This window comes from Ambystoma mexicanum, chromosome 8 (assembly GCF_040938575.1).
Source record: "Ambystoma mexicanum isolate Mex_15411 chromosome 8, UKY_AmexF1_1, whole genome shotgun sequence".
NCBI classification, from domain to species: domain Eukaryota; kingdom Metazoa; phylum Chordata; class Amphibia; order Caudata; family Ambystomatidae; genus Ambystoma; species Ambystoma mexicanum.
The window spans coordinates 1,616,667,261-1,616,690,320 of record NC_090929.1 but is presented as its reverse complement, the minus strand read 5'-3'; positions in this window follow the sequence as shown (position 1 = coordinate 1,616,690,320).

The window sequence follows — 23,060 nt, the reverse complement described above, 5'->3', positions numbered from 1 at the left end:
ACACACAAACTAGGGGGGGATAAATGAAATTGTATCCCCCCACTTAAGATTGTGGGGGGAATTTGTCCCCCCCAGACCCCTTATGTCCTGCGCCCATGAATTCAGGTTTATTTCGGTTGTACACCATAAAAGCACATCAAACACACATATAGAAAAATACTAAAACCAAGTTAATAATATCTTGAAAAAGTAATTACAATAATAACAACGAGTGTCAGTTCATGTGCAACATTTCCTTACTCTGAACATATCACAAAGGACATTATAGCATTTGCACTAGGAAACGAAGGAAGCTATTCTATTAGCAATGTTTGACCAAGGGCTCCCTCTTTTGAGAGCCATGAAACTGTATTTAAATTACCAATGGGGGTCCTGGGAGTCCCTCTGCCAGACATTAGTCCTGGTTACGAGAGACTTACCCAGAGTCTTTAGCTCACTATCTTTCAAAGAGAAGAAATATCCCAAACATATCAGTCTTTGGCCTGCCCTGGGGCAGTCCAGCACCGAAATGCTAGGCAATTCTCCTCTGAACAAGAGTACCAACAGCATCCCCAGACACGTGTTTCGGTCTGGTTGGACCTCATCAGTAGGGAGGAGCTGTGCCTCTCTTAGAATAGTGAGCAAGGGGTCCACGTCTGGATTCCCCTAGTAACTTAGGGTGAGACCCAAAGTTACTTAAATATGCAAATTACCAATGGGGGTCCTGGGAGTCCCTCTGCCAGACATTAGTCCTGGTTACGAGAGACTTACCCAGAGTCTTTAGCTCACTATCTTTCACAGAGAAGAAATATCCCAAACATATCAGTCTTTGTCCTGCCCTGGGGCAGTCCAGCACCGAAATGCTAGGCAATTCTCCTCTGAACAAGAGTACCAACAGCATCCCCAGACACGTGTTTCGGTCTGGTTGGACCTCATCAGTAGGGAGGAGCTGTGCCTCTCTTAGAATAGTGAGCAAGGGGTCCACGTCTGGATTCCCCTAGTAACTTAGGGTGAGACCCAAAGTTACTTAAATATGCAAATTACCAATGGGGGTCCTGGGAGTCCCTCTGCCAGACATTAGTCCTGGTTACGAGAGACTTACCCAGAGTCTTTAGCTCACTATCTTTCACAGAGAAGAAATATCCCAAACATATCAGTCTTTGTCCTGCCCTGGGGCAGTCCAGCACCGAAATGCTAGGCAATTCTCCTCTGAACAAGAGTACCAACAGCATCCCCAGAGACGTGTTTCGGTCTGGTTGGACCTCATCAGTAGGGAGGAGCTGTGCCTCTCTAAGAATAGTGAGCAAGGGGTCCACGTCTGGATTCCCCTAGTAACTTAGGGTGAGACCCAAACTTACTTAAATATGCAAATTACCAATGGGGGTCCTGGGAGTCCCTCTGCCAGACATTAGTCCTGGTTACGAGAGATTTACCCAGAGTCTTTAGCTCACTATCTTTCACAGAGAAGAAATATCCCAAACATATCAGTCTTTGTCCTGCCCTGGGGCAGTCCAGCACCGAAATGCTAGGCAATTCTCCTCTGAACAAGAGTACCAACAGCATCCCCAGACACGTGTTTCGGTCTTGTTGGACCTCATCAGTAGGGAGGAGCTGTGCCTCTCTAAGAATAGTGAGCAAGGGGTCCACGTCTGGATTCCCCTAGTAACTTAGGGTGAGACCCAAAGTTACTAAAATATGCAAATTACCAATGGGGGTCCTGGGAGTAGCTCTGCCAGACATTAGTCCTGGCTACGAGAGACTTACCCAGAGTCTTTAGCTCACTATCTTTCACAGAGAAGAAATATCCCAAACATATCAGTCTTTGTCCTGCCCTGGGGCAGTCCAGCACCGAAATGCTAGGCAATTCTCCTCTGAACAAGAGTACCAACAGCATCCCCAGACACGTGTTTCGGTCTGGTTGGACCTCATCAGTAGGGAGGAGCTGTGCCTCTCTAAGAATAGTGAGCAAGGGGTCCACGTCTGGATTCCCCTAGTAACTTAGGGTGAGACCCAAAGTTACTTAAATATGTAAATTACCAATGGGGGTCCTGGGAGTCCCTCTGCCAGACATTAGTCCTGGTTACGAGAGACTTACCCAGAGTCTTTAGCTCACTATCTTTCACAGAGAAGAAATATCCCAAACATATCAGTCTTTGACCTGCCCTGGGGCAGTCCAGCACCGAAATGCTAGGCAATTCTCCTCTGAACAAGAGTACCAACAGCATCCCCAGACACCGTATTCAAAGCAGCCACAGACAAGGATAACTTCAACCCAGTAAGATCCTCTCATATTGTGTTAATTGCCTGTGAGGTTAGTAGTGCCCTCAGCCATTTGGACCTCGGTCTTTATAGAGCAGGCACGACAACATACGTTGCATCTCCTCTTCGACTATGGTGGGACATGCTGGACAATGTGCAGACAACCCCTTCCCCCAGTGTCTCGTAATCCTTGCTAGTGGGAGAATACCCAACCAAAATGTAAGGAGCAGCGCTTTCTTTTTCCTTCCAGGTAGTCAAAGTAGGGCTCCATGGCTATATCCCATTTATACACCATAGAACTGGCAGATAGTCTGCCTGCATAGCTTGTAGCCAGCCTTGTCCATGTGACCCACTCATAGAATCTTGTATTTAGCACGTTTTTGATTGCCCATTTAAATTGACAGGATCAAACCATAAATAATTAAGGTTGAGAATAAGGAGGAGATGTTTAACATGTTTCAACCATGGTATAGGTTTTACAACTTCCATTTTTAGAACTTCCATGAGGTCCTCTCTATATGAGTCCAACTCCACTGTGGACCAGATCTTTATCCAATACAGGAGTGGTTTCAACATCGCCTCGTACTGAATTTCTACATACCCTAGTTCTAAGGCCTCTGGGGCCAACAGGGCACTAACTGGCAGACCTAATAATCATTTCAAAATTGTGTTTTCCATTTTCTGCAATGAATCAGTTGAGGTATGCCCCAATATTTCTGCACCATATGTTATGGCTGGGACTGCCTGCATCCAATATACCACCATTGCTGAGGACATTGTTCTGCCTCCAAAACCTGCTGAGCAATTCATACACGGGGAGCACATCATTGCAGAGACTCCTCACCAACCCTTGCAATATGTACAAAGTGACAGAATCCGGGCGGGGAATGTTATTAATTCCAGAATTACTTCCTGGATTCTGTCCATGCAAGGCTTTCCTGAGGTCAGATATGGGCAAAACAAAAGAGTCCCCTAGCGCAAGGGTTGCCGGACGTGCATGATTGTGGCCAAGATAATTGTCTCAAGGACGAAAGTCTAATGACCAATAGCAACAACATGGAGGTGTACTTAACTTCTCCACACAAGGTCTATGAAGAAGGCATGTGTCAGGGGATACCCACAGTTTATGTGGATGGGTGCTCCTACTATGTTGATAACAACAGGGAAAAAGAACTGGTGGCTGGCATTGGGAATGCCTGGGTGAATGATACCCCGGAAACCTCTGCTGGTTATAAAATAGGACCCCAAAATAGTCAGGTTGCAGAATTGATGACTGTTTATTAAGCCATATTCATTGCAGTGCGCCACCAACTCAATGAACTAGTCATAATCATTGACTCTGATTATGTCAGGAATGGGTCTGTGCAGCATCTGATTAACTGGAAGAATCGAAGCATGCTTTGTGCCAACAAACAAACCCCTCAAGCATGCCAAACTGATCCAGTAAATTGACGATCTGGTGACCTCCCACGAGATAACCATCCATTGGAAAAAAATAAGGGGTCATTCCAAAACAGAGGGGCCAGATAAGACTGGGAATGACCTGGCTGACCAGCTGGCCAAAACCAGGGGGATTTCAGAGAAAAGGACTCCCTGCTGGGTAAAATCCAAATGGCAGCTCTCACCCAGTCACAAACTCGGGCTAACAGCGAACTCTCAACAGCCCGGTAGAGTAAAGATACCCCAGATGCAGATTTTATCACTGCACAGAAAGCGGACCCGATCATTGGGAAATGTTATCGACACATTGAAGAGCCCGTAAGCTTTCCTCTAACAGAGTCGGATTATACCAGTAAAGAGGATCTCCGTGTGTTGATGACGTTTTCCAAAATGTTTCAGTTCCAAGATGGTTTGTTGGTAAGGAGAACCCTACCTGGATGTGACTAGTGGGTGGCACCTACCTCATTCTGAAACCTGATGGTGAACCACGCCCATGATGCAGCCACTGCCAGTCATAGGGGGTTTCTTACGACATTGGGAATCTTGCGCGAGGTTGGCAACTGGCCACACATGGGCCAGGACCTCGACATTTACCTAAAGGGGCTGCTTGGGTGTGTTCAATTCCAACCCAGTTCACTCACACACAGAGCTCCCCTACAAAACAGGGGAATGCCACGGCCTTGGTCAGATTTGCAAGTCAATTTCATCGGGCCAGTGATTCACTCCTCTAGAGGAAACAAGTACATGTTGACGGTGACATGCTTGTTCACAAAGTGGGTAGAATATCTTCAGCCCCAAAATGTAAGGCGGAGACAGCTGCTGCATTAATGACAACCACATCTTCTCTCGTTTCGTCCTCCTGCAAAGGATTGAGTCAGGCAGAGTAAGCCATTTTACCAGTGAGGTGATGGTGAAGATGTGGGAGATTCTAGGGGTAAAAAGAAAACTCCACATTGCCTACTGTGGCCTCAAGCGGGGGGAGGGAGGGTAGAGAGATACAACAAATCAATTGTGAGTATCTTAAAGAACTTACCTTCAGACACAGTTGGCACATCCGATTGCCGCTTCTGCAACAAAGATGTCTCAATTTGTGCTCATGACATGACCAAAAATTATGTTACCACAGCATCTGCTCTATAGGACTCAGGAACAGACACTGATAAATGCATCCACTACTCATGAGTACACTGAACATTTAAGAAAGCACCGCCAGCGATGCTTTTGCTTAGCGCAATTTTAAAAATTAGGCTGAAGGAATGAATACCTACTATGATCTAAAGACAACCAAGAAAGAATATGACGTAGGTAGCAAGGTTTACCTGTACAATTTTCAAAGGAATCAGGCAAAGGAGCAGAAATTCCTCCCATCTTGGCGTGGTGCCTCTGAAATTGTTGATACATTATGACCTGTTGCTTAAAAGATCCACATCATAAAAGGTGAACAGACAAAAGAAAAATGCGTCCACATCAATCAGCTGAAAAGCTGTCACCTGTGAGAAACCTGAAGGTGTCTCCCTAACTAGATCCTTGGGATATGTCATCCAGGTGGCCAAGTCATGGCCAGGACATGGCCATCACTATTGGATCAACTTCCTGGGGGTGGACCAATGAGGGAGGATCACCTGAATGGAGGGTCCTCGGGAAGTGGGGGTGGACCAATGAAGGACTATCACCTGAATGGAGGGTCCTCGGGGAGTGGAAGTGGGACGCTGATGGGTGGGACACGATATCCCCCTTTTTCTAACACCTTAGCCCCAGCCTACCACAAAGGATACTCAGACACTCTTCCCATCCTTTTCCAGCACAAACACTTTCTTAAAAAATGAAAGACAACAAACTAATACTAGAGCCATTTACCTGACATATCCCAACACAAGGGTCAGGCAGAGTCAGGCAATTGGCCAGAACCACACACACCTGACAGCCCTTTCCCTTCCCCACAGGGATAAAAGGTGGAGCACGGGAGCACATGACGAGCAAGGCAGACAGCACAATGAAACAGCTGCCCAAGCACAGCAGTTTAAGAGGAGGAGAAAGGTATTGAGAACCTGAAGGGTGACAAGAAGAGAATCGACCTTGCCCTTTCCGACCCAGACCCACAAAGCCTCCTTGGAAGGAAATGTAAGACCGCGAACAATAGCCAGCATGTGTTGCAGCAGATGTCAACAGTACACGGAGCACACATACACCGATAATAAGAACAGGGAAAGACACTTGTTACCGCGGTACCGGCCTTGACTCCAGAAACAAGAAAAGCCAAGTGGTTCATCAAAGCCAGTGAGTCGAGGGGAGAGCCGATAAGAAACCAAACTATGTTGCCCGAAAGTCGCAATTGGTCAATTAAGGAAAAGTTCAAAGAATTGTTAACATTAAGGGAAAACCAGCTGCAGAGGGGTCCGGCACCACGTGGGTGCTTATTCGAGAGACTCTGGTTAATCCCACTTTTGATGGACTACTGATACCAGAAGGCCCTATGAGAGCCAGAAGGAAAAGGTCAAAGTGGTCATACAGGGGTCTAGCAAAAACCCCTGTACAGTCGAAAGTCTTTGACCTACTCATAATTGAAAAGCTAAGGGAGGTGTATCCCACATAGTGAGTTCAAGAGAAAGAGCTGTGTGATAGGCAAAATTTGGCAAGAGTGAACCCGACAGAGGGATGCCGATGGAAAGGGGCAAAGTCTGAAGTCCCAATGAACAGTATGGTGACAAGAGTGAACCTGACAGAGGGATATCCACAGTGAACTATTTAAAAAGACATTAAGATTTTTGAATACAAAAGGGAAATTGTTTTCAACACCAAACTATATTTAACTGACAGGGAGGCTCCTATTCGAGAAGGGTCTGAGCCCGTAAGAGGGGGGTCCATGGGTGAAAAGCCATCACCCACTGACACGTGAATGTAATGGATAAAAGTATTTGAATACAGGCCATAGTGAACCCGACGGAGGGAGGCTGATATTCGAGAGGGGTCTGAGCCCGCAAGAGGGGAACCTAGGGGTGAAGAATCATCACCTCCACTGCAATCCAAAAGGAACTTTTTGTTCGTTATTTTTACCCTATCAGGCCGTTGGAAGCAAGAGAGATAACCACTGAAGGTCCTGATATCGCTAAGAACTGTTTGTGGATCTGAGACCGGAAGAGGGGGATCCAGCGGTGAAAATTCATCACCCAACAAACATTTGGAAAGGAACTATTTGTTTGTTATTTTGAACACGTCAGGTACTCGGAGGCAAAAGACTTTTTGTAGAAAAGAGACTCAACCACCGAAGATCCTGCTGCCTGAAAATGGAACTCTCGTTTCATGCTGGGAAAGCTCGAGAGGGTGCTGTGCTCAAGAGGCCCACCTTGTCCTGTGCTCAAAATGTGGCAAAGGGAGACCCCGGCTACCATATCCTGACATATCATTTGTGAACTCTTCTTTCTTTCTTGTGAACTCTATCCCACACTCTTTTTGTATTTAGTTGTAAGGTTTGGCATTATGTTTTTTAGTATAGGCCCTTTTATTTGACTCAACGCTACTAGGACTGCCTTATTTGATGGTCGTAGCTTGCTCCCATCTTAGATTTAGGTTTAGATTAGGCCTTTTTCCAACCTGCACATACAGTTCAATAAACACCCTTGAACTGTGATCACTTGTGTCTGTCTTTACTGTTGCCACCATGAGTTCCATATACATCCCAGACACGTTTTACGACTAATTGATGAGCCAAATCAAAGTCGAGCAGAGGAACCATCTGAAGAATGAAAAGAAAGGATAAAAAAAAATCGGATTGAAACTAAGACAAATATATATCAGGGAGGAATTTACTTGGTGTTTTTGAACACATGGAAAAACATATATATATATATCTTTTGTGAAATGGTAAAAATGTCACGTTATAATTGTATGTTGCTGTTGTGGTTGTAAATTATATGTAAATCTTGTGGGGAAATATGTGTGTAAAAAGTACTGAAACTCTTTTTCTATCTTTTATTAGAAACTAACCTCTCTAACTTCCAGCCTGGAGATGAGAGTGGAGTCCGGTGAGAACACCAGGGACCTGGATAAGAAGTAGGAAAGGGGTTGCTGTGCCATACCCTCCAACCTAAAGATGGAAGAAAAGGGGGTACCATGCCATACCCACCAACTCAGAGATGGAAGGGGAGAATGGAGTCCTGACTCAGCTAGTGAAGGAAATTATGGCTAAGTAAACCCCACTCTGCCGTGCTCTTCCTGAACAAAGAGTCATAGAAGAATGGGCGGGGGCGTGGAGTGCATTCAAAGGCCCCAAACAGAAGTCCCTTTCACATGAACAGCAGGTTTTTAAACACTGAAACAAAAACGGCTTGGCCTTTGTTTTTGATTTCAGATCAAATTGAAGAGCCATGTGGGAAAGGGGCCCCATTACCAAAGGAAAAGCAGCATTTTAATTTACAAAAGAAGGAGACATTAAAGATCCCTGTCACATGGAAAACATGATTTGCACATGTGTGTGCATCTCAAAGCAGTTTAAATGTGAAAATGTATCACTGCTAACAGAAAAATGTCAGGGAAAAGACATGATGTGCAGGTTGACAAAAAGCAATGTACATTATGCTACACATACAAAACACCAGTGACATTTGAAAAGCCACTTTCTTTCATCAGAAAATGTCAGCCCAAGACAAACCCCTTTTGCTGGCTGTGGGACACTTCACAAAGAAATCCCCCTCTGCCACTCTAGATCATATCTCCCATCCAATTACCAACGGCAATATAGTGTCCTGCTGTAAAGACTGGAGGGGGGCGTCTGTACTCCGGCTCTCTATATGGTAGAAGAGAGGCACAGAGGAACCCAGCCAAGATTCTCTATTTGGTAAATGTGGGTGAGCAATCAAGGCCTAACTCTCAGGAGGTAATGCAGGGTGGTTATTAAGTACAGTGTAGTCCCCAAGCACCCACAAAGGAATGTCCACACCCTGTATTAGTGAAAACACAGTTTTTATATAATTAAGGTTCAAGGTTATATACACAATCACAATAACTCACTTTGTGCTCAGTTAATCTACGATGGCAAATATATACACAGTTCTACGTGGTACCACAATTACTATCAGATTTTATTAAAGTGCATCAACTGTACTTTGGTCAAATGTCGCACAAATCAATTAATAAAGTGAACCAACAATAGAGTTAGGAGGAAAGCAGATTGGTTAAAACAATAGGCAGAATATAGGGCCCCTACCACCAGGCACAGTTCTGTACGAGGATCCCTCCACCTGGGCAACCTGTAAATAAAGATATAATACACGCCCAGTCCATATATTGTTTCTATGAGTCTTATTTCCTTCTAAAATAGTTATATCACCCCAATGTACCCGAAATAGTAGATTTTGACGTCAGGTCGGCGACGGATCCTTCTTGAGCGGCTCCCTTTAAGGCAGGAGCCACGGATCATCGAGATCCCTTGAAGAAATGGTGAACAATGGTGTCAAGGGAGTGGCTTCGGTCCATGCGGTGCTCGTCGATGATTGGGTGTGGACGTCCTGCGAATATGAGGCATTTGGGGCACCTCAGTGTCAATAGTTTGTTACAGCAAAAGGGTCTATGAAGCACTTTGGCCCAGCAAGGGCGTCGAGTTGTCTGGCGTCTCTGTGGTCTTCGGGTGGCGGGAAACCCACTCGCGGATGCTCCTCGGCGCATCAGCGGCCCGACTTTCTCCAGCAGGACAAAACAGTTGACGGTGCAGGCGAGAGCGTCCTTGGATTCAAAGTGTCTTAATCAGGTGGAGCGTTGCGGCTCCAATCGTCGGCAGCATGGCATCAAGCGGTCCCCGATTCTGGGCAACACGGCTTCGACGGGCCTCCAGCGGTTATAGCAAACCTGCGAACCCTGGTCGACGATGGTAGACGGAAAGTCAGTGCTTCTCTTTGTTCTCCTGGGTAGTCCCTGTCTCCGGTCGGCAGCCTGTCGAGGGTCTGACTTCCAGGGAGCCTCGGCGAAGGTTAGCGGTGCACGATAATCCCTCGTAGCTCTGGAAGAGGTCTCCTAGCCAGGTCCTCTCTCGGATCAGTCTCGACATCATGACGGCTTTCAGATTGCAGTTAAGATAACAGCAGTCAACCTTCTTCTTCGGGCTTGGCGGTCAAGGTCAAGCATCAGTTTCGACTTCAGCTTCTGAATGATTTCTAGCAATGAGATGCCCCCAGAAATACTGTTGATCTCCCATTCACTCTGCCGGGTCACACTCAGGCAACCAATCATTCAGATGGGCATTCAGGCAGGCAATTAGCCAATCAGGCTCTCAGTGCATTCAGGCCGTTCTTCTCCATCCAGACACTCACAACAAGGAATGTGGATTCGGACAAGTACCCAGCCATTCAGCACTCCACACCGCATTCATACCAGTTTCGGATAAGGCTGTCTCAGTCTTTGTGTCACAGACCAGAAACTAGACACCCCTAACACACACTCCATTCACCCAAGTCCTACCCCAAGGGTGTAGCCACAACATACAGTCATTGGGAAGGTTCCAGCCAGTCTGGCCTGGAATTTCCCACAATACCATATACGGAACTTCCACCCAACAGCCAGTCAGGGGGAAGGAACAGAGTCAGGGCTACCCAGGACTTTGGGAAAAACAAGGAAACAGGCAATAGAAAGCAAGAGGCCACAGGGGCCATCTTGTCTCCTATCAGGAATCAACTGATTCCAATGGCGGGGCCTGTGTATCCCAAAATGGAAGATACTCAGAGCACCTGTCAAATTCAGCATGGAGCTGCCACCAGCTCATACCCTGCTCTGTGGGCCACACACGGGTGCCCAAAAACATACACTAGGAGCAACGGGTTGTACCCCCACCCATGGGTGCCATAAGGCCCACAGGGTCTGTACATCAAACCAAAAAGAGGAAGAGCTGCACTGCCTGAAGTCCTACATGGACTCATGGGCAGAAAACAATGCAGAACACACATGGAAAAGGACTACAGGACAAGGACAGGGAAGCCCTGTCTCTCCAATGCATTTCCAGCATCAGAGTCGCTCCCCCCCCAGACTGAGGTTAGGGTGTCTAATCTCCCACAGGATTGACACCCTCATCCAGACGGTCAACATACCTTCTGGAAAGGCCATATTCATTATTGTGACTCTTCCCGGGTCTATGCTCTATGGTGAAGTCTAGCCCCTGCAGGCTAATGGACCACCTGAGCAGTTTTGCGTTTTCACCCTTCATCGGCATAAGCCACTTCAGGGGCTTATGGTCTGTTTGGACCTTGAAGGTAGACCCTGTAAGGTAGGGCCTAAAATGCCTAAGACTACAAACTATATTGAAACATTCCTTTTCAACAGTAGCCCACCTAAGTTCTCTACCCTTGAGTTGTCTACTGATGAAGATGATCGGATGTTCCCTCCCTTTGTCATCTAACTGCGACAAGACAGCTCCAATTCCAGTGTCACAGGCACCCGTCTGGACGATAAACAGTTTGCTGTAATCAGGCACACACAACACAGGTGCCCTGCAGAGACTTTCTTTCAAGCCAACAAAGGCTCTCTAAAAGTCTTCTGTCCAATTAACCTGCCTTGGTTGTTTGGCCGAAGTCAGAGCTGTCAGAGGGGCAGCTATGGTTCCACAGTCTGCCATGAAGTTGTGATAATACCCAGTGAAGCCCAAAAAAGCTCTCACCTGGGTTTGAATAGTGGGAGTCTCCAAGTCATGTACATATTGTACTTTACTGGGGAGAGGTTGGATTTGACCCCCTCCTACCTCATGACCAAGATACATGACGTTCCCCTGAGCTATCTGGCACTTGGTGACCTTGACAGTGAGGTTAGCCCTTTTCAAGGCCTGCAACACTTTATCCAAGTCGGTCAAATGCTCCTCACAAGTGGGAATTGTAGATGGCAATGTCGTCTAAGTAGGCCACACAAAAGGCCTCCAGCCCACTGAGTGCATGATTGACCAAACGTTGGCAAGTGGCAGGTGCATTCTTCAACCCAAAAGGCATGACTCTAAACTGGTAGAGCCCCTTACCTGTTGAGAATGCAGTTTTTTTCTTGGCATGGTCCTTATTTGCCAATAACCTGAGGTAAGGTCAACGGTGCTCACAAATTTGGCAGCATCTATGGTGTCCACAAGCTCATTAGCCCTGGGCAATGGGTGCACGTCAGTTTTGGTGACCGCATTGACTCCTCCGTAGTCCACACAGAACCTCCAATCTTTGGTAACGGCCTGGGAACTTGCCTTAGGGACAAGGACCACTGGACTAGACCATAGACTGGTCATAGAGGGTTCAATAACACCCAGATCCAACATCTTGGCGGCCTCAGTCTGGATGTGGTTCTTAACTGTATCTGACATACGGTAGCTACTGCTTTTGACAGGCACACTGTCACCAGTGTCAATTTCATGCCTACACCATAGTGTAAGGCCTGGTGTCAGTGAGAACAGAGAGGCATACTGCCGGAGCAAAGCCCTGCAGGCCCTCTGCTGCTCTGTCGTCAGATCTGGAGAGAAATGCACTCCCTCCACTGAGCCATCCTGAGGGTTGCTATGCAGCAAATCAGGAAGGGGCTCACTCTCATCCTCTTCTTGCTCTGAAGCCAGCAAGAGACATGAGACTTTGGCTCGCCTATGGAAAGGCTTGAGCCTGTTAACATGGAATACCTGAGGGGCTACTCCAGAGACTCCCATTCCAACCAGATAGTTGACTTCACCCATCTTGGAGATTATCCTGAAAGGGTCCGGTCCACTTGTCTGCCAAAGCTTGAGGCTTGGTAGGCCCCATCACAAGGATCTCCTGTCCTGCTTTAAGGTCATGACAGTATTCTTTCCATTCCTGACTGGCCTTGAGATTCACTGTCGCATGACCCCTCATTTGTGTCATCCTCCATCTGAGGCCTAACACAAAGTCCCCCACTTGCTTGGCAGGACCTGGAGGGGTGGCTTGCAAACCTTCTCTGATCAAGGCAAGGGGCCCCTCACTGGATGGCCAAAGAGTAACTCAAAGGGGCTGAAACCAACAACCTCTTGAGGTACCTCTCGGTAAGCAAACAGCAGGCCTGACAGGAGGAGATCCCATTTCCTTCTTAGGGGCTCTTCCAAAGTGCCTAGCATGCCCTTGAGAGTTTTATTAAATCTCTCAACCAGACTGTTGGTATGAGATGGCAAGAGGTGGAGAACTTGTAGGTTACCCCACACTCTTTCGACATGGTCTTCATGTAACTCGACATGAAGTTGGATCCTCTGTCAGAGACAAGCTCCTAAGGGAATCCAACACAGGTGAAAATGCCCAGGAGAGTCCTGGCGATCACCTTGGCAGTAACAGTCTGAAGTGGTATAGTGTCAGCTTACCTGGTGGCATGATCAACCAAGACCAGGATGAACCGATGTCCACCTGAAGTGGGAGGGTCAAGGGGACCGACAATGCCGATGCCCACCCTCTCAAATGGTGTGCCAACCACTGGCAACGGCTTCAGTGGGGCAATGACACTGCCTCCAGTCTTTCCAAACAACTGACAAGTTGGACAGGTCCTGCCGTGGGACTCCACTTCTACTCCCATCCGTGGCCAGTGTGAATGGGCAGAGAACCTTTGCTTTGCCTCTTGGTCCCAAGATGACCAGCCAAGGGCACCTCGACACCAACTGCAGTAGGAAGGGCCTGTAAAGCTGGGGTACCACCAACCTCTTGAGGGCACCAGGGTCAGACATAGTGGGCTCGCTAACAAGGAGGTCACCCTCTCAATATATCCGGAATGTCCTAGGCACTTCTCCTTGTGCCTAGGACAGGGCCTGTTTCATCACACCCTCGAGAGAGTGGCACTCTCTCTGTCCCTAACAGAAGTCTGCCCGGTAGGGTCCCCCTTCAGCCAACAGGCATTGAAGGTCGGGGTGGTCCTCTGGGTTGAGCCCCTTCCCACAGGAGGGTCTTCTGCCTCGTCTCTCAGGAGTTGAGTTTGGGTTTACCACTGGACCCAGCCCGTCCGCAGCATGAATCCCAATGGGTGCTGCAGGAGCAGCAGGAGGAGAAGGAGCCCCGTTCAGAGAGGTAGCCTTCTTGTTTTTCCGTCTTCTTGCCTTAGGCCTCCCCTTTGGCTTGGGTACCTGGCTCACAGCCAGACCCTGTGTCACCTGTGACCTAGTGACTGCAGCAGCAGTCATGGGGAGACCATCAGAGATCCACCTCAACTCTACTAGATTGTTGCCTAACAAAATGTTAGCAGGGACATTCTCCTGGACCAGGACAGGAAGCTTTGCTGTCTTATCTCCAATCGTGATGTTGACTAAGGCTACAGGCGATAATTTGGGAGGCCCACCATCTAACCTGGTGGTTCTCAGAGGAGCACCTACATAGTCCTCTGGCTTGAGCAGGGCCCTGTCTACCACTGTCATGCTTGTCCCAGTGTCTCTCAAACCAGTAGAAGGCTGGGTATTCAAGTGGACACTTATCAAAAACCTATGGGTGTTCTGTGGGATTGTCGCCAGTACTTCTGCGTACTGGTCTAAGGCCCCAAGGGACACTAGGGAAATCTTTACAGGAGCACCAAATGTGATCCCGTTAGAGGAGGGGAGGACAGTGGCCTCCACCTCAGGCATGGGGTAAGGGTAGGTCAGGCTGACAGCCTGGACTCCAGGTGCCTTACCTTTACACTTGGGGGTCAACCTTCTTGTGATCCAGAACCTCACAGCCCCAACAAGTGCCAGGAATGCGGGGTACGGTACTGGAAACACTGGGAGCCTGCTTTGCAACTGGTGGACCACTACTCTTACTCCAACCCACATAAGACTTATCCCCACTAGATTTATGGGTCTTAGGAGAGGAATTGTTTGGTTTATCCGACTGTGACAGCTTCTGGGACTCCTCAGCCTTGTGAGAGGTCCCCTTTTCTTTGTCCTTTTCCTTCCCACCGGAGTCCTTAGGGGACACACGGTGGGAGACCCACTTATCATCCAGCCTGGCCAGCTTAAAGGGATCTAAAATGTTCTGGTCAGCAACATACTGATGCAGCTCTGGTGAACAGGCGTCAGACAAAATGCTCAAAAAACAAAAGGTAGGACAATTCAACAAACGTTGTAACCATCTTGTAACCATCAATCCACCCCATCATGTTCATATGTGCAGCACTCACCCAGTCAACCCAAGACACATTCTCTCTTTTCTTAAATTCCCGAACCTTTTAAGGTATTGGGGAGGTGTCTTACCAAACTTGGCAATCAAAGCAAACTTCATGCACTCATACTGACCCCTTTCTTCCACACCCAGTTTCAGAATACAGTCATACCCAGTCTGAGGCACTCTGCTTAGAAAACACGTAGCCCAATCTCTTTTATCAACATCATGGATTCCACAAGCCATCTTAAACGCTTCAATCCACTGGAGGATATCAGAACTCTCCACATACACACGAACCAAATCTTTCATAAACTTGGTGGCTGGGGACCTGACACACTCAACTGGTTTCGCTGAAATCTCCACTCTAGCTTTCTCTAGCTGGATTTACGGACATTGTGTCCTTGTTTTTAAGTTCAAGATCCTTGTCTTTGAGTTCAAGATCCCTATCCTTTCGTTCCAGATCCCTGGCTTTAAGGATCACTTGCTGTGCCAACTCCTCTTTCTTAAGCTCATCTTCTATTTCCAACTTTTTATATTCAAAGGCCAATTTCATCCTTAATAATTCAAGTTGCAAGGAATTCCCTGAAGAAACATTGCTGGAGGTCGGAACAGAGGCAGCAGGTGTGGTGTCATACCCAGAATCAGATTCAACAACACCCCCAGCGGTAGGGCCTTCATTGGTGACATCCCCTCTTCAAGAGCTTTACAATCAGTCTGGTAGTCCACCAGGGCAGCGATCAGCTCAGCCCCAGACATATCCTCAAGTCTAACTCCCTGGCTTCACAAGCACTCTGGAGAGCATCTAAACTCATCCTAGTCAATTTACCATTTGCAATAGATTCCATTGCTTGTAATGTAGTTACCTTGTACACAACTAAACCTCAATTTAACAAAGTGTAGATATTTTGTAAGTGGCAAGGTTACACACGGATTCTTAAAACCTAAGCATCCCACTGCTACCACCAGTGTAAAGACTGGAGGGGGGTGTCTGTACTCCTGCTATCTATATGGCAGAGGAGAGGCACAGAGGACCCCTGCCAAGATTCTCTATTTGGTAAACATGGGCGAGCAATCAAGGCCTAGCTCTCAGGAGGTGATGCAGGCTGGTTCTTAAGTACAGTGTAGTCCCCAAGCACCCACAAAGAAATGTTCAGACACTATTAGTGAAAACACAGTCTTTATATAATTAAGGTTCAAGGTTATATACACAATCACAATAACTCACTTTGTGCTCAGTTAACCTACAATGGCACATAAATACACAGTTCTACGTGGTACCACAATTACTATAAAATTTCATTAAAGTTCATCAACTGTACTTTGGGCAAATGTCACACAAATCAATTAATAAAGTGAACCAACAATAGACATAGGAGGAACGCAGATTGGTTAAAACAATAGGCAGAATATAGGGCCCCTACCACCAGGCACAGGTCTGTATGAGGATCCCCCCCACCTGGGCAACCTGTAAATAAAGATATAATACAAGCCCAGTCCATATATTGTTTCTATGAGTGTTATTTCCTACTAAAATAGTTCTACCACCCCAATTACCCTGGAATAGTAGATTTCGACGTCGGGCCATCGACGGATCCTTCTTGAGCAGCTCTCTTTAAGGCAGGAGCCACGGATCAGCGACATCCCTCGAAGAAATGGTGAACAATGGCATCGAGGCAGTGGCTTTGGTCCTGGTGGTGCTCGTCAACGATCGGGTGTGGACGTCCTGTGAAGATGAGGCGTGTGGGACACCTCAGTGTCGATAGTTTGTTACAGCAAAGAGTTTATGTAGAACTTTGGCCCAGCAAGGGCACCAAGTTGTCCGGCGTCTCTGCCGTCTTCCCACTGGTGGAAGCTCCTCGGCGCGTCGGCGGCCTCGACTTTCTCCGGTGGGACAAATCGGTTGATGGTGCAGGCGAGAGTGTCCTTGCATTCAAAGTATCTTAAATCAATGGAGCGTTGAGCCTCCGGTTGTCGGTGGCATGGCATCAAGCAGTCCCCACTTCTGGGCAACACGGCTTTGACAGGCCTCCAGCGGTTATAGCAAACCTGGGAACCCTTGTCGACAACGGTGGACGGAATGTCCAGTGCTTCTCTTTGTTCTCCCTTATGGTCCCTGTCTCCGGTCGGCAGCCTGTCGAGGGTCTGACTTCCAGGGAGCTTTGGCGAAGATTAGTGGTGCAGGATGGTCCCTCATAGCTCGGGGAGAGGTCTCCTAGCTAGGTCCTCTCTGGGGTTAGTCTCGGCATCACGGTGGCTTTCAGATTGCGGTGAAGGTAACAGTGGTTAACCTTCTTCTTCGGGCTCGGTGGTCGAGATCAAGCATCAATTTCGACTTCAGCTTCTGAACGATTTCTAGCGGTGAGAGGCCCCCAGATATACTGTTTCGACTCTCATTCATTCTGCTGGGTCACGCTCAGGCAACCAATCACTCAGAAGGGCATTCAGCAGGCAGGCAGCCAATCAGGCCCACAGTGCATTCAGGACATTCTCCTCCCTCTCCGACACTCACAACAAGGAATGTTTATTGGGACAAGTACCCAGCCATTCAGCACCCCACACTGCATTCATACCAGTTTCGGGCAGGGCTGTCTCAGTCTTTGTGTCACATACCAGAAACGAGACACCCATAACAAGAAGTGCATATTGGTCAACACTCCATTCACCCAGGTCCCACCCGAAGGGTGTACTCACAACATACAATCATTGGGAAGTCTCCGGCCAGTCTGGCCTGGACTTCCCTACAATACCATATATGGAACTTCCACCCAAAAGCCAGTCATGGGGAAGAGACAGAGTCAGGGCTTCAGGAAAAACAAGTTAACAGGAAATAGAAAGCAAGAGGCCACAGGGGCCATCTTGTCTCCTATCAGGAATCAACTGATTCCAATGGCAGAGCCTGTGTATCCCAAAATGGAGGATACTCAGAGCACCTGTCAAATTCAGCATGGAGCTGCCACCAGCCCATACCCTGCTTTGTGGCCACATACAGGTGCCCAAAAACATACACTAGGGGCACCGGGTTGTACCCCCACCCATGGGTGCCATAAGGGTATCCCAAGGGTCTGTACACCAAACCAAAAAGAGGAAGAGCTGCACTGCCAGGAGTCCCACATGGACTCCTGAGCAGAAAACAATACAGAACACACATGAAAAAGGACTACAGGACAAGGACAGGGAGACCCTGTCTCTCCAATGCATTTCCAGCATCACACCTGCTAAAGGTGTCGAAATTGAGTGTTGTCACAATTCGCTCCCTTCACTCCCATTCCCACCACTTGGCGGCATGATTTGGGGTTTATTCCCTACTGGACTTTCCTTCCGAACCTTATGCTATAGTGCTGCGGTGAATTGGGAGCGCTAAATCCTTATTTTCCATGCTACTTCCCTTCCGGATCCATTCCAGGTTTTTGGCAACCAGAATGCGGGTTAAATCTAATGACTATGCTGCCCCGAATGCCTGGCCCACTGCTTCATCTCCACCCTTGCAGGACAAGGTTGGGTGGAAGATAAGCAACAGCTGTCACTGGCAGGTGCGGCAAGCAGCACACCTGAGGCTTGTGCTCATTAAGCAGCTTTAAAAGCCTCAGTTTGCTTCAGTCCAGTGCTGGTCATTGATACAGTGTTCCTGTTTGTGACTGGTCCCCTGTTCTTGGTTCTTAGCTTAGTGTCTAGTTCCTAGTTTCTATTTTCTTGTTCCTTTTCCCAGGATTCGAATTTAGTGTGCTTATTAGTGATTTCTGCTTCCTGGATTCCCTTTCTGTCTTCCTCTGATTTGCAGTCAGCACTTCCCAGTACTTTCCTTTTTCTGTGCAGCCCAGTTTTCCTGTGTTCTATATTTCTTTGACTTTGCCCTATTCTGCTGAGAAACCTTGATCCTTCAGTCTCACCTCGTTTATAGATTTAGCATTTTGCCTTTTTTCACTTGATGGGGAGGTTTTGCCTTTGTAGTTTTGTTTTCCTTGCTCTTGTTCCTTTACTTTCTCTTGGAATCTATTTCAGGTTTTCCCTTGCACATCTCCATTTATTTCCTATTGAGTAATAGGTGTGGTGTGCTGTTGTAGCTAGCTCCTGTGTGAATGCCTATGTTTTCTTCACTATTCTGTAATCACTAGTCCTACTTGCCCCTTGTCATGAGTCCTATGTCTTCAGTTATCCTCCCATTGCTGTCATAGCCTTTCTAGGTCCTTGTTTGAGCAACTGAGTTCATGGGATTCGTTGACATTTCAGGTGGTATTTCTCGTCCTCGTGAGTATTGTCTTTAAGTTACCTTATACAATACAATTAGGGGTGTTAACTCACAGACCCTGTTGCTGCTTGCCCTGTATATGGGCTTAGCGCTGTCAGTACCTGTAACAGAAAATGTGGGTATGGAGCTTGACGACTTACTTTGTAATCATAAGGAGCTTCTAAGTACTTAGCCCACATCCCTTTTCATATATTTGTATTGTTATCATGCTCTACTTGCACATCCATGGTTTTAGTGTACATGTGTCTTGGTTCCCGTGTGCATGTTGTTTGATTTGGAGCTATTCACTGTGTGGTCTTGTGCGCATTTCCTTTGCCATATTTACTGCCTTTGTCCTCTCTTGACAGCTGTCCAGAACTGCTGGCCCTGAAGGTATTGACTGCAGGAGAAGTTTCCCTTGGCTGGAGCATGACCAAAATGTGTAAAAATGGGAGCAACAACTTCAAAGAGCAGGCTTCCAACACAAAGAGACTGATTAAAAAAGAACTCTGGATACAGGCTGACCCAGTGAAAACAAATGGCCGTAAGGCAGGAGAATGGCCATTTGTCCCACATGGAGATTTACAATTAATTTAAAAGAACTATTATAATTTAGGCCTTTTTCTCAGCAACCATAAGGCGGAGTTTTCTTCATTTATGTACTATTTTTAAGGTAATTTCCAGATGATTTTGGAGATATAAAATTCCTCCAGCTGCGACTCAGAGAACTGTAATGGCCAGTTAAACTAGGTTTCTGGCTGATATGAACATGTTCCAAATGTGAGAGTTGGTGAGTGGGTGGAGAAAAAAATTAGGGCTATGGGTAATATTTTACAGAAAGGTGCTACATGGCCGTGCTACATGGTATGGGCTTGGTGGTCGGCTTATCTAATTCCCTATGATTAGTTGAATCAGAAAATATGTATATTATGGCAGTTGCTAGTAAAATTATGAAGTTGTGATACATAACTAGTTTTTGCAAAAAATATGAAAGAACAAATTCTGATTACAAATGTGAATTGCTGTATGTTGCTCAAGACCCCTAACCCAATCCGGACTTGGAGGCTCAGTTTGGGAGGAGAGAGAAGGGCAACTGTACAATCCTAGTTGCAGAAATTATTCTAGGGTACTTGCCCAAGATTGTAAAATTGGTCGTGTCATCACTGCTATATAAGGGGGACTGCACTAGGAGGAAGGGACACACACACACGGGAACAGGAGACAGAAAGAAACAGAGTGGGCTGCTGAAATGAACCACCTGCCAGCTGTAAGGAAACACCAGAGGATATTGCTGAGAGTGCATCTGGGTGGAGCTGTCTATTTTTGGGAAGGCCTCAAATCTGACTGGGTCCTATGGTCGAGAACGGGAGGCCAACTTTAAGAGAAGAGTGACCTGACCCCTGCCCTATCCTTCCAGAGTATCCTGAGATGCAGCTGGCTTGCCTGAACTTTAAGCAGAGGCTTTCTATGTAAGTAGAACTAAGCCTGAGGAAACCAAAAGCTGGGGGAGTCTGCTTGCCTTGAATCCTTTCCCTTTATAGTGGGCGGGGGGCAAAACTGTGTAGATCCTTAGCCTTTTTACCTACAAATATTAATTTAATTAATTCCCCATTTGGCAGAACACTACAGGGTGAATTTTGTTAAAATATGAAATTAATAAAGCTCACTTCCCAGTGTGCGCTGAAAACTATAGCCTATATTTTAATTGGTTAATCCTTTTTGTCCTGCTGACCCCGACTACTTTAAGGAAGAGGGGTGTCTTTGTTCTTAAATCAGTGCAACCTTTTTATCCAACTACCCCAACACAGGCCTTTCAGTGGAGGGGGATCTGGAATCCAAAATTCCTCAAATCATTCAAATTTTTCTGTCCCATTTCCCCAACACAGACCAAAGTAAGAGAGGGGTCTGAAAAACAAACCGCTAAATCACCCTGTGTTTATTTTAAACCAAAATAGTGGGGGCGAAATCATAATTGCCATATGTATTTGTACCAATCTTGAAATTCTAGTGCTAGCCTTTTAAGCCTGCAGGAAAATCAAAATCGCACAACACTCCATGATAATTGCTTTAACTATTTTTTAAGTGAAATTTGCAGAAAGCGAAGAATTGTGGTTGTGTTCTTTTCAACTCACTTTTGTGATTTATTTATGCTGAGAGAAGTTGATTGGGTTGTGCCAGGGATAAAGTGGCGCTGATTTCTATTACTTTTAATTTAAACAAATACAATATTTTTCCCGTACATGGCCTGGTTCTTGGCTCATTGTTAGCTCAACAGGAGGGATACAAGGGGAATGATATGTGTCTGAAGTAGGGCTAAAGAAAAGAATCCATAAACAGTTTGTTGCGTCACCCCTTAAGCGGGGAAGGGAGGAAAATCCCTGTGTTGAGAGTGGATTCTCAATAAACCTTTAAGCATCACACCATAGTCTTTGTTTTTGATAGATTTATAGTCACATTTTTGGACATACAAAGCAATCCAAAGGATGTGAGTTGTTGTTGAAGGCCCTTGGGGCTTCTGGCCAAAAGCACAGGGTTGTCAGCTAATAGGAGACTCCATTTGACAGAGCCCAACCTTGGTACATCCAGCAATAGTATTTGCATATCAACTGGAGGGGGGCCAGGAAACATCCCTGTCTTTCCCCTATTTCGACTGGAAATTGATTTGTTAGTTCACCCCCTTCATTCCATCTTGACAAGTGGGCACTGTAATCTGGAGATGTACCATTACTTTTCATAGTTTATTTCTAGGGATGCATTGAAGGCTGTTTGGAGATCGACAAAAGCCAGGTATATAGGTTGTAATTGAAGTGTAACAAACCTTTGTAAGATAAAATCCGACCTAAAAGCTTGGTCAATAGTCGATACTACTTTTCTGAACCTTGCCTGAGCACTAGAGAGGACATTATGTTCGTCAACCCATGTTTCCAGGGACTGAAGTAAAACCTTCACATAGATATTGGCTAGTGAATAGTGAATCTATGAGCGATATAGGCCTATAGTTTGATAGAAGATCCAGGTCTCCCTTTTTATGAATTATGATTATTGTCGCTCCCTTCCAGCTATGGGGGAGGACAAGCGAACCATTGACTTCATTAAAGAATTTTGTTAAAACAGGACCCATATGTCAAGATTACTCTTCAAGAGATCAGCCAGAATAAAATCAGGTCCTGGGGCCATGCCATCATGCTGTGTAGACGATAGCTCTTTCAACTTCACTAGATCAAAAAAAAGCATCACCGGGGCAATAGGTTCATGGGCCTCATTCATCTCGATCTGCCACAGTCCCACAATCTCTGTCTCCAACTCAGATTCATCCTGCTTTAAGGAATAGGATGGTTTAAAATGATTCACCCATACCTCTGGAGCAATGAGGCCCATATCCAGTCTCTTATTTAAAGTTGGGCCAGATCTCCCCATACGCCAGAATTGCTTTGTATTTCGTGTCTGCAATGTCTGAATTGCATAGAGCAATGCAGTCCACTCCTCCTCCATATATATAAACTTTTTGGTTTCCATCAAGACCTTGTATTCATTTCTCAGTGTGCTAACTTCTTCCCTGATTCTGTCATTCTGTTTTTTGATTGTTTTCACAAGGGCAGCTTTGTTCTTCAGCAATCTCAATCATACCAGCCATGACTATTTTTGGTTTTGGACTTCTGGATCGTGGTATTCCTTGTTAGTAGGGGACACAGTGCTTCCACCAGTGAACTATAGAAATCAATGTGAGTGAGACTAAAATTGGGATTTCCATATTGTTCCAAAAGAGGTGTTATCACTCGATAGAGTTTCGGAAGAACTTCCTCAACAGAATTTGTTGACCATCTTATTGGTTTCAGGGCTAAGGCAACACTTTTTTTGGGTGAGTTTGAGTGGTATCAGCAACGTTATACCAATCAATATCCTTATTAAAACCTAGAAGCAATGGATCATGGTCACTTTCCACAGGCTCTATTATCTTACATTTTTCAAGTTTGGCCCATAAATTCAAAGAGACCAGAGCATAGCCAACGGGGCTGGATTTATTCAGAAACTGAAATGTAGGATGAGCTGAGGAATCATCGAATAAATGTCCATTACAGGCGTATGTCCCC